Source organism: Monodelphis domestica, chromosome 4, assembly GCF_027887165.1.
Source record: "Monodelphis domestica isolate mMonDom1 chromosome 4, mMonDom1.pri, whole genome shotgun sequence".
In the NCBI taxonomy this organism is placed as follows: domain Eukaryota; kingdom Metazoa; phylum Chordata; class Mammalia; order Didelphimorphia; family Didelphidae; genus Monodelphis; species Monodelphis domestica.
In genome coordinates this window covers 261,963,215-261,975,118 of record NC_077230.1, presented here as the reverse complement: position 1 = coordinate 261,975,118, position 11,904 = coordinate 261,963,215, and positions in this window count along the sequence as shown.

Genomic DNA, 11,904 nt, shown 5'->3' with positions numbered 1-11,904 from the left:
TTATTCTAAAATTCAACTCTACTTCACTCCCTTTTATTCTATTTCCTTTGAATAAGGTAAGTAGTATTTTTAACACCAAACTTTAATGATGAAGTTACATTGTGTTCTGAATATGAATTGCAGTTCCTTACTTGTTACCTGAAATTCTGGGATCTTTCTGCTCTGATGCTATACTCTTCCTCAAGCCCAGGATCCAGCCCAGTTCTACCTCAAGCACCAGTCCTGGGGACCCAGTACTTCTGGAATGATAAGTATTCACTATATCTAGCCCCAATTAGAGCCACCTTCCTGTACTATGTCTGTGTTCATGTCATGTCAACATGAATTTCTCTTTTTTCTTCTCTAGTACAATTCCCTTGCTTTCTACCCTTTGCTCTAGGAATTAGTAATAAATTCAGTACTATCATTTCTAGAAAAAACATGTCAATCAAAAACTTTATGTCTCTACTCACAAACTCTATGACTTCACAGATCAAAATATATCTTCATGGCTACCACCAAACACACAGACACACACACACACGCACACGCACACACACACACATATATATATACATAGAAACAGTGCATGTGTATATATATGTGTGTGTGAGCATATGTACATAAATATATATAAATGTATGTATATGTATAAATACATACTTTGAATATATGACAAAGAGATAAGATTGTTTATGTATATTCATCACTCAAAATGTATAAACTATAGCTACAAAAAAGAAAAAGATAATAGCCAGAAGTTGATAGGAAACAAAATCTAAGAAAGTGCTTATTACTATGAATAAAAAAAAAATGTGACAGTCTTTGTCCCCAAGAATCTTGTCTCCTAATAGGTAATATTCATTCACCTTCTCTGGTATTCATTTCCCTTCTTTGTATTAGCATCTTCTAATTCCTTTAATGAAGACTTTACAGTTAGTCAAGGTCTTTGAGATCTTGCTCTGTCTTGCTTCCACACTGAAATGAATCATCAGACTAAAACATTTTGCATGTCATTTTATATACACATATGTATATAGTATGCATATATAGTATACATGTATAGGAACATGCATGTATGTATATATGTATACTTAGAAAGCAAAATAAGTCTTTTCTGTCTCTGTCTCTCTTTCTCTAACGACTTCTTCTTTATCTTTCTCTTTTTATCTATATATTGTCTTCCCCCTATTAGAAGATAAACTCTTTGGAGACAAGACCTGTTATTCTTTTTTTTTTTTTAATTTGTATTCACAGGGTTTATTCTATCCTAGATTTTGTTTTCTATCAACCTTTTGGCATTATATTTTCTTTGTAGCTACGTTTTAAGGTATTTTGATTGATGAATACACATAAACAATTTTATAACCTCATCAACTTTTAAAATTTCAAAGCTTCCTTAATGTAAAGGTCATAGAATAATGAAAAACACAGATTAAGCATAGTAAACACTGTTTATTCCAATATAATATAGCTAAATTGAATATCCTTTCAGTTAATAAATGAATTACAAAAATAGAATGTGACATCTACTGTCACACACATTTACTGTATTAGCTAATTTTGCTTAGGTTTTAAAAAACTACTAATACCCCATGGGCAGTGAGAGTTGTTTGTTTTATTTGAAAAATAATGGATATATCCAAAATGTATCAATGTAATTATTTTTAAACAATACATATTTAAATGCTATAAATTAAAATAATTTAGGCTAGGTTCTATACATTTAGGAGAGATTAGTAGTCAATTGATTAACTTCAGTTATATTTAGACTTCTGTCTAGCTAGCATTTTTGATTTTAATAATTTATTCAAACTTGTATTCCTAAGTTATTAACAATGATTATTTTTGAGGAATATATGTAAATTTACATAAATTTCACAAGTATGTATGCTATGAATATACATAGTACACTGTATAATATAAATAGCATACTTTGGATTTCCTGTAAAGGTGATGAGTAATAATTTCACCAAGTTATTAATATCATAATCTTATATCTATCTTTTAGATTGCATTTACAAAAGCACTTTAAAAACATCTCATTTTTAACCTAAAAATAATCATGGAGGCTTATCATATTATTGTCTCCATTTTAAAGATAAGGAAAACTGGGAGCAGCAGGATTGAGATCCAGGCCTAGAGACAGGAGGTCCTAGGTTCAAATCTGACCTCAGATACTTCCCATCTGTGTGACCCTGGGCAAGTCACTTAACCCCCATTGCCAATCCCTGTATTTATTCCAAGATGGAAGGTAAGGGTTTAAAAAATAAAATAAAGATAAGGAAAACTGAGGCAGAGGTTAAACAAATTTCCCAGGATCATACCACTAGGAAGCATCTGACAACAGATTCCAACTCAGGTCTTCCTGACTCCAGGGTTAACACTGTCCACTGTATCATCTAAAACTTACCTGTGGAATAGAAAGATCATTAGGCCTATAATCTAGTCCCAGTTCTACCATAATTAGCTGTGCTACCTTGGGTTCATCATTTACCACCTCTGGTGATTAGGTCCCTTCTTTGTAAAGGGAGGAGGTTAGATTAGATCATCTCTAAGGTTCTTTCCAGCTCCAACATTCTATAATTTTAAGGCTCAAGATCTGACAAGATAACAAATGATTATTCTTCACTTAGAGCTTTTAACAGGACCCTGATGAATTTGCTAATGGTTCTTACCTATTTACAGACATTAGGCCAAATTAGGTCTTTAGCCATAATGTGTGTCTATTTAGGTGACTTAATTATTTTATTTTAGTGTCACCTCATTCACTCCAATTTACCATTCAGGTTAAAAAAAAAAGCAACACACATTAGAATTAAATTTATGAGTGGGATTTTAAAGTTATAGTTTCATAACTCATGGTATCATTTATAATTGTGATTTAAAACTTTGTAATAGTTCAAGTTCATTTCAAATCTACTAATGATTTTCTTCTTTTTCAACAAAAATTCAATTCACATAGGGAGAAATCACACATTATATCATACAATCTCATCTTCTTGAGCTAATACTTAGATTGGATCTCAGAGTTAAAAGAGACCTACATTGTGACTGACAAATAATCATCCATGTTCTGTGGCAGCCCATTTTACTTTTAGAAAGCTCTAATATTATGGAGTCCCTCCCATCTCTATATTAAGGAAAACTTTGTATCTCTGGAGCTTCCCCCTAGTTCACTCCTAGTTCTATCTTCTCAGACTAAGCGGAACTTGTATAAACTTTCTTCCAGATAGACAACACTGAATGTCCTTTTTTCCCCCTCTACATAACTCCATTTCTTCCAAATAATTCTCTTGTAAGTTCCTTTATCCTCATTATTATTTCCTCAGGCTCTCTACACGTTACCAATGCTTTTCCTTTGAAGGTCATTCTAATGCCATATGTAAGAATTTTAAAATAATTTGTTAGACCAAATTGTGATTGGATATAGTGTGAACACAGAGCCAGGGCACGCTATATAAGATTACTTGAATTTATACACACTTTTGCAAAAAGTATGGAGTAGCTTATGTATGAAAGTCTGCTATAGTGGAAGGATGCAGGGTAAGGACAATGGACACCAGATGGATTTTCTGTGCTACAAATACAACAATGTCATTGGATTTTTAGTAACTAATAGGGGTTCAGTACTTGCTTAGCCCTTTAATATAAACCAAAGGCTTAGATATTGGTAAATAAGAATGTATTCCTATTTTTAGCTGTTTCATGTATGATCCAGAAATACTCAGGACACATGAAAATGGTGTATAAAAGACGAGTATTGGTATATACTAAATGAGATATTAATTATGGATTATTGCTCCGACAGTTCAGCTGGCTAGCATGGGTGGATAGAAGGCAACATAAAGTTAGAACACAAACTCTTATATGACATCTCTCAAAGATGGGTGATGGAAAATGGTAAGTTGTTATTCCCTCTGAAAGCAGAGAGAAGTAGTTAAAGTTAAAATAGCCTAAAGAAATCTTGGCAAGATAGACAACTAAACAAAGTCATCTAAAGGGTATTCAAAGATGAAAATGGGAAGTCTGAAAATAGGAGAAAAATGGAAAATATTTGCAAAATTCATTATAATAAAATGATTTATTCATCAAGGATACCTTCATACTTTGACATACAGTCATAGTCTTGTGGGTACTTTAGAGATGTATAAATGATATGAAAGGGAAAACATGTGAAAAGAAGATAAATTAAATAAAAAGGTTCTATTCTACAGGCAACACAATTGTGAAGATACTAAGGGACCTCTTTATAAGGTCTCTAAAGGAAAAGGAAATATGGCATTTAAAAAATTCTGACCTTAATGACATAAAAAACTGATGATTAAGAACATTAGCAACTATTGACTTACATTCCAATACATACAAAACCTTTATGAAAGTCATTTATATACAAATTAAGGCCATCTTCAATGAGGCATCTTCCCTATTATTAGGTAAAACTTAATCATCTCACAATCTATATCATCTTAAAACTGAATGACAAAGACTACAAGAATTAATTGTGCTAAATCTTAGTTTATAGTACTATAGTATTACAGTAGAGCCTCAGTTACAGAGAAAAAGTGCTACTTAGCAGGTTATCCTTTTTAATATTAAATCATTTAGAATTTCTTTGAAAATATATGAAAAAGAATAATTCTGTTAAATGACCATTTTGATTAATAAGGATCAGCAGAAGCATAAAAAGGAGGTATATACTTAAAAACATTCAATGCTATGATAGGAGGGAGTCAATTTGGGGTCAAAGCAAAGGAGTGATTAGGTTCTCTAGATGCTCCTGTTTAAAGAGATCATTATGTTGATTACATCAAACCCCAGACATTTTGGGAATTCCTCTGGAGGACGTCTATAATCACTAAAAGGGATTTGGTATTTCCATCTTCAGGAAAAAAGAAAAAAAACAAATACAAGAAAAAGTGTATCAAAAAGATTTTAACGTGATTTTTTTTTTTTTTTTGGTGCATGTGTGTGTATCTATCTGTCAATGCAATAAAGTTAGAAACACACACACACACACACAAATTAGTAAGCCGGACCAAGAGTTGAAAAGCTGAGGAAAGCTCATCCTTTTTATTTTATTTTTTGGATGGATTGCTTTTAGGAAATTGAAAAACTCTTACTGTTCTCAAGCTTCTCATGAAAGCAAAGAATCATCTTTTCTATACAAATATTTTGCTGGTTTTGCAATATGGCAATGAAATGAGGAAGAAATTGCCTCTGGAGAACTAAAGATGACTATCATAGAGTTTCCATGTTTAGTTCTGCTTTATGGAAACAGGATGCCTTTCCCAAGATAAGGTGATCACTTAAAATCTCACCATGCTGCTAACTCAGCTTTGGATACTCATCTCCTTCCCACATCTCTCAGCTTCTTTCCTCTCTTCTCAGACTGGATGGCTGGAAGATGGGGCACTAAATTCCTCTCATAACTTTCCCTTGTAGATGGAAGCATTTGGATTTTCCAACATTTTACTCTTGTTGGCAACCTTCTTTCCATTTTCATCGCTGAATATTCTTTGGATGTCTTTACTAAGTTGTTGTATTGCCAAGTCTACTTTCAATTTGCCATTATGTTTGGTTGGAACAAGATGCCCTCATGCTGGGTACCCCCTGATGCCACTACTCCATTTCTACCTTTCTTTTGTGTGCTGTCTTCCCCCATTAGAGTATAATTTATAAGCTCCTTGAGGACAGGGGCTGTCTTTTTCTTTTTCCATTTCCATTGCCTAGAATAGTCCCTGGTGCACAGAGTTACTTAATAAAGATTTATTCAGTTGAATTTATTTAAAGAAGGCAATGGAAAGAAACACTGTGGATATAAGCAGGCCTCTATAGCATATAATCAATGAGGAACTCTGCAGAAGAACAGGAGAAAAGGACATTATCCAGAAATTACAGAATAGAAAGAAACGATGAACTGATTATAAGTCAAGTGAGAGACAGCAAGTGGATTAACTGGAGTGTACCTTTGTCCATTGATACATTTGGGATTTGAAGAGAAAGCAGAGGCCTCTAACACACTGGGTTGATCTCCTGTGGTTATTTAGGATAAAATGAATAAGAATTGCACAGAATGGATAGGTGTGGTTTGGTTGTGATCTAAATCATGGAGGGTACTCCAAAATTGATATGTAAACTCCTATTTTTGAGTATTGGTTATATATTCTTTGTATTTACACTGTTACTTTTGTGGTTGGACTGAATATTTAATGTTCACCAGGGATTTAATTTCTAAATCCCCAAAAATGAAATACTAAAGTAAAATGGAATTTGTGGTAGTTTATTTTACAATAGAGGGAAGATATTAAGGAATAGAAAAAAGAGATAGAAGAGAGAGAGACAGAGACAGAGAGAGAGAGAGAGAGAGAGAGAGAGAGAGAGAGAGAGAGAAAGAGAGAGAGAGAGAGAGCGACAGAGAGAGAGAGTGAGCAAGCTCCTGCTTCCTCTGAGCCTGGAAGCAATTCTAAGGCCCCAGCCAGGGGAAAGGAGTTTCAAGATGATGGGTCTTTCCTGGAAGCTGACACCTCTAAAAGGCCAAAGAAGGGAGTCAGCATTTACACTCACCATGTGTCAGTTCAATCAGCAGATTCTTATCAGCCATCAACTCCAGCAGGTTCCACTCCAAGTGTCTTTTCAATCCAAGTGTCTCTTCACTCCAACCTCTTTACTCCAAGTGTGTCTTCACTCCAAGTGCCTGTGTCTCTGTTTCTACTTTTAAAGACCTTTTTCTCTTGTGTCACTTCCCCTAAATTTTTATGTCTATCAATCACAGCCGATGCTCCACTCCAGGTCTGACCACTCTTTCCCCAGTGGATTGCAGACCTCAAACTCTGTGTATGAAATGGGTGTTTATACCTTTTTGTGGTTAAAATCCAAAATAGGTAGATCTCCATACTCAACTTTAAGTACTGTGTTTACATTTTGTGGGATTAAAATCTAAAATAGACCTGGGAATTACAATTTAATCTTCAAAATCAAGGAAGAGCTAAGTACCTTCATTGTTAAAATCAGGGGAGAGCCAAATCCAATCTTCACATAAAAAGTTAGATGGATCAGTGGATAAAGCACCAGGCCCAGACTAAGGAAAACTGTTCATATCTAATCTCAGACACTTACTACCTGTGTGACCTTGGGCAAGTAACTTAACCCTGTTTGCCTCAGTTTCCTCAAAGTCAGTTGGAGCAGGAAATGGCAAACCTCTCCTGTATATTAGCCAGGGAAGCCCAAATGGAGCCCCAAAGATTTGGACATGACAAATATCTGAATGACAAAAATTTAGTCTCATAGAACATCTTTAACATTTCCTTTTAGAGCACACATAATTTTGATTTCTCTAAGGTCATGACTTGCAGATATCACAAGGAGATCATTCAGTGTTTAGGATAAGAGAATTTATTACAGGACAAGTGTGGGATCACTGAAATAGAAGTTCATATACAAACTTTCAAGAAGTCTCAAAGGGCTCATAGTTGAATTTAAATCTGAGTAGGAATTGTCTCTGATATTCCTAATGAAAGTTCATTCAGCTCTAGTGAGAGGATAACCTCCAAAAAAGAAGTTTTGCTTTCTTTTTTGACAGCTCTAATTTTTGAAAAGCTTTACTCACTCCTAATTCTCTCTTTTAAAAACCTCTATACATTATTTATAGTTTTATATCCTGGGATAGAGCAAATATAATTTATTTTAAACATAATAGCTTTCTCCTCTGCTCTGAGATCCAGTCAAAATGACCTTTGTGTTTCACAAACACAACATTCTGCAGTCTCCATCCTTTCAGTTACTTTTCTTCCCTGTTCCTCCAACTCTTCTGCTGCTGCATCTATGGAAAGCATTCCTTCCTCATCTCTAACTCTTATACAATCTCTTACATCAAGAAACAGCTCAGACATTCTACAAAAAAGTCTTTCCTAATTTTCTCAAGTGCTAGGACCCTCCTTTACCTTCTGCTTAACTACTTTGTATTTATTCATTTTTACTCTTCTTGTATTTACTGTGTATATGCCTTTGTATGTTGGTATTTACACAGCAGAATGCATGAGATTCTTTTGATGTGGAATTCATTCATTCTTTGTTTTTCTATAACAGAATTCCTGTTTTCTTATAGGTTCTTAAAATTCATATTGATTGATTGCTATGTAGAACATTTTGTGCCTTTATTAAATTATTAAAAAAGCAGAATTTATAGCTTGACCAATCAACCAAATATGATTCCAGAGAATTCTGACCCATGTCCTGACAGATGGGGTAATAGACTTGTAAGAAAAAAGAATAAAAAGAATCAATGAAGAATTTTTAGAAATTCACAAAAGAAAGGAAATTTAGGAAGAAATATATTTCAGTGGGATAGTATGGAAAACAAAATGTTGAACTTGCTATGTAGTCTATAAAACAAGTTGTACATAATAAAGATTTGTGATTACACATTTAATCCTGTTCTTATGTTCTACTTTTTATATATAATTTTTTAAAATTTCTTAATTTCAGAATAAAAAGAAGCAAACGGCAACCAAAACTAAGTAACACAAAAGATCCCTAGTCTTTTGCTTCCAGCTGAGCCTGAGTTCCTGTCATTAAGTGATAAAATATTTGAATTTCCACAATTTTTGAAGGAACTACAGCCAAATCTTGTTGCATTCTAATAATTGTATTACTAACATATGGTATTACTTGAGCCAATGAATTATTATTCTTTTTAGAAAAAAATATAAATGGTTCCATGATTTAATGCTTTTGTAAGGGCTTTTATGTGTTAGGGATCTAATTCATATTACAAAACTCAAATTTTAACAAATCAAGTCAACAAGCACTTATTAGGTGCTTTTTTACTTTTGAGACACAAATCTATCTGAGCCCTGAAGGAATCCTGGAAGCAGATATAAGGAGGTAGAGAATTCCAGGCATGGGAGACAGCTAGTTAAAATACTCAGTTGGCACTAATAGCAATGTGTCACTTTTTCAAGATTACTTCAAATTTTGGTCTTTATTTTGAATGATTTAGATTTGTTCTTTCATATTTCTTTGACCTTAGAGTCAGAATGAGAAGTTTCTTTGTTTTATACACATTAAAGCAGAATGCCAAGACATGAAATTTGATAGATTTAGGAAAAAAATGGCAATAAATACTTTCTCTCAACTTCAGGGACAATTAAATTAGATTATTTTATGTTAAATTTATTTTCTATTTTTACTCAAAGATTTTGTTACCCAATTATAATAGAAAACTAATTCCAAACAGGCAAACCAGGAAATAAAACCAAACATTTCCTACCTTTCTGATAGATAATCAAATGAATGAGAGCTCATTCTTTAGGAATGAAACCAATTTCTGAGCATTATTTTAAAAAGCAAAGTTTCCTAAGAGAAATTAGAATTCCATTGTCGTAAATAACTGCCCACTGCAACCATTCACAGCCCTTTACAATCTATACTCTATTCACAAAGTTCGCTCAATTTTTAGGTCTTAAAATAGGTTTTGGCTAAACCAGCTGTTCAAGAAACTGTGAAAGGGGGGGAAAAAGCAAGCTTGGGAAAGCACAATCCCTGCCTTAGATTTTTGCATAGTTGCTATACTAATCAATATCAGGGTAATTAAAATCACCCATGATTAATGGGATGGAATTTTTATGGGGCTTTGTTGTCTGGGAAAGCATTTCATGACCATTTTTGTCTAACTGCCCAGCAGGAGCAAACACCCAAATCTACCCTTTGTCTTAAATTTTTATCTGAACTCTTCCTATAGACTCCACTGGAGTGCATGCTTTAGTCATTGAATTGAATCCTTTTGCTTCTTATACCTGATGAAGAAAGTTCTTTTCTCTTGAAGTTAATGACTTAGAGCTCAGGCATAACTTGTTCTGTCAACTCTGGGCATCCATTCATTCATTTAGATCACCTTTGCTCTGTAATAGTCCCCTGGGTCTATGTACTGCCATAGTGCCTGACAGATATATGACATCTCCTAACCTAAGGTTGCATACTTGTGCATTATTCTCTCTCTTAAAACCAGAGGGTTTAACATCATTAGTCTTTAGATATCTAGATAGTATCGCTCTGGCCAGAAAGTACACCTGAAGCATATAGAACTCATCAATAACTAGGGAAATTGATTATTTTAGGCTTTGCCTTGTAGAAAACATTTTACTAGGATAACATGAAAATGCATTAGTGGATACTAAGTAGGGAGAAGTGGTTTAATGGAAGAAGCTGAACAGTTTTTTAGGTACAAGTTTAGTTTTTCTTAAATTTCAAGAAACCTAACCATGCTTCTTCTCCCATACATGTGGCTAATGAGGGAACTGGAGAAACCACTTCAGAAGTCTGCATTGAAGGAACTGGGAAGTTTTTGCCAGGAAAAGAAGACAGTTTGAACATACTAACTGTCTTCAGATATTTATTGGGTTGTATTGTGGAAGAAGTACTAATTTTTTTTTATAATTGGCCCTCCTCGTCTGAACAGTTAAAATGGGGAAAATGGGAGATTTAGGCATATATAGGCTTATTATGAGGAAATAAACTTTATACAATTGTATCTATCCAGAAGTAGAATGGACTGTCTAGAGAGGGAATGAACTTCATCCCTGGGGCCTATAAGTCAAAGCTGAATGATAACTCTCTAAGTACATTGATGGGGTATTCTAGTTCAATTAGATGTGAACCTAACCCTAAAAGCCTTAGAGATACCATTCAGTTCTAAGCGTAGATTCCAAAGGCTGTCTATTTAAATTCAGAATGAAACTATATTATAATCCACGTCAAAGCTACATAGTCCAGCTACTTAACCATGAACTAAATTTGCATGGTCAGCTCAGATTTAAGGATGCAATTTTCAAAACAATTCTCTGACTACACTTTTCTTTTTTCAAAGTTTGGAAAAATTATCAATCAGGGCTTTTTAACCTGGGTTGGTGAACTTTTTGTTTCTCTTACTTGTATTTCAATATAATTATTTCTTTGTAATTATATGTATTTTATTTTTTTACACATATACAATGATGAGTTGGTTTGGATGGCATTTTAGTACCATTCTCAGATTTAAGCTATGATTCTGCAAGCTCAACAAAAACCACAATCAGCACGTTTATAGGAGCAAAGGTAGAGTGTTAAATACAGGGCTTCCTCCAAGTTTCTTAGTCAAATGAAAAAAGGGATCTCTTTTCAAGATGACCAGAGCCTTTTGTGTCCTTGAGATAAAGAAAAGCTGCATGTTTCTTGAATCTTTTTTCCCCTAACTTGTCAAACCCTATGTTTTTTTAAAAATATATTTTATTTGATCATTTCTAAGCATTATTCGTTAAAAACATAGATCATTTTCTTTTCCTCCCCCCACCCCCCATAGCCGACGCGTAAATCCACTGGGCATTAGATGTTTTCTTGATTTGAACCCATTGCTTTGTTGATAATATTTGCATTAGAGTGTTCATTTACAGTCTCACCTCTGTCATGTCCCCTCAACCTCTGTATTCAGGCAGTTGCTTTTCCTCGGTGTTTCCACTCCCATAGTTTATCCTTTGCTTATGAATGGTGTTTTTTTCTCCTGGATCCCTGCAAATTGTTCAGGGACATTACACCGCCACTAATGGAGAAGTCCATTACGTTCGATTATACCAGTGTATTAGTCTCTGTGTACAATGTTCTCCTGGTTCTGCTCCTCTCGCTCTGCATCACTTCCTGGAGGTTGTTCCAGTCTCCCTGGAACTCCTCCATTTTATTATTCCTTTTAGCACAATAGTATTCCATCACCAACATATACCATAATTTGCTCAGCCATTCCCCAATTGATGGGCATCCCCTCGTTTTCCAGTATTTGGCCACCACAAAGAGCGCAACTATGAATATTTTTGTACACGTCTTTGTGTCCATTATCTCTTTGGAGTACAGACCCAGCAGTGCTATGGCTGGGTCAAAGGGTAGATATTCTTTTGT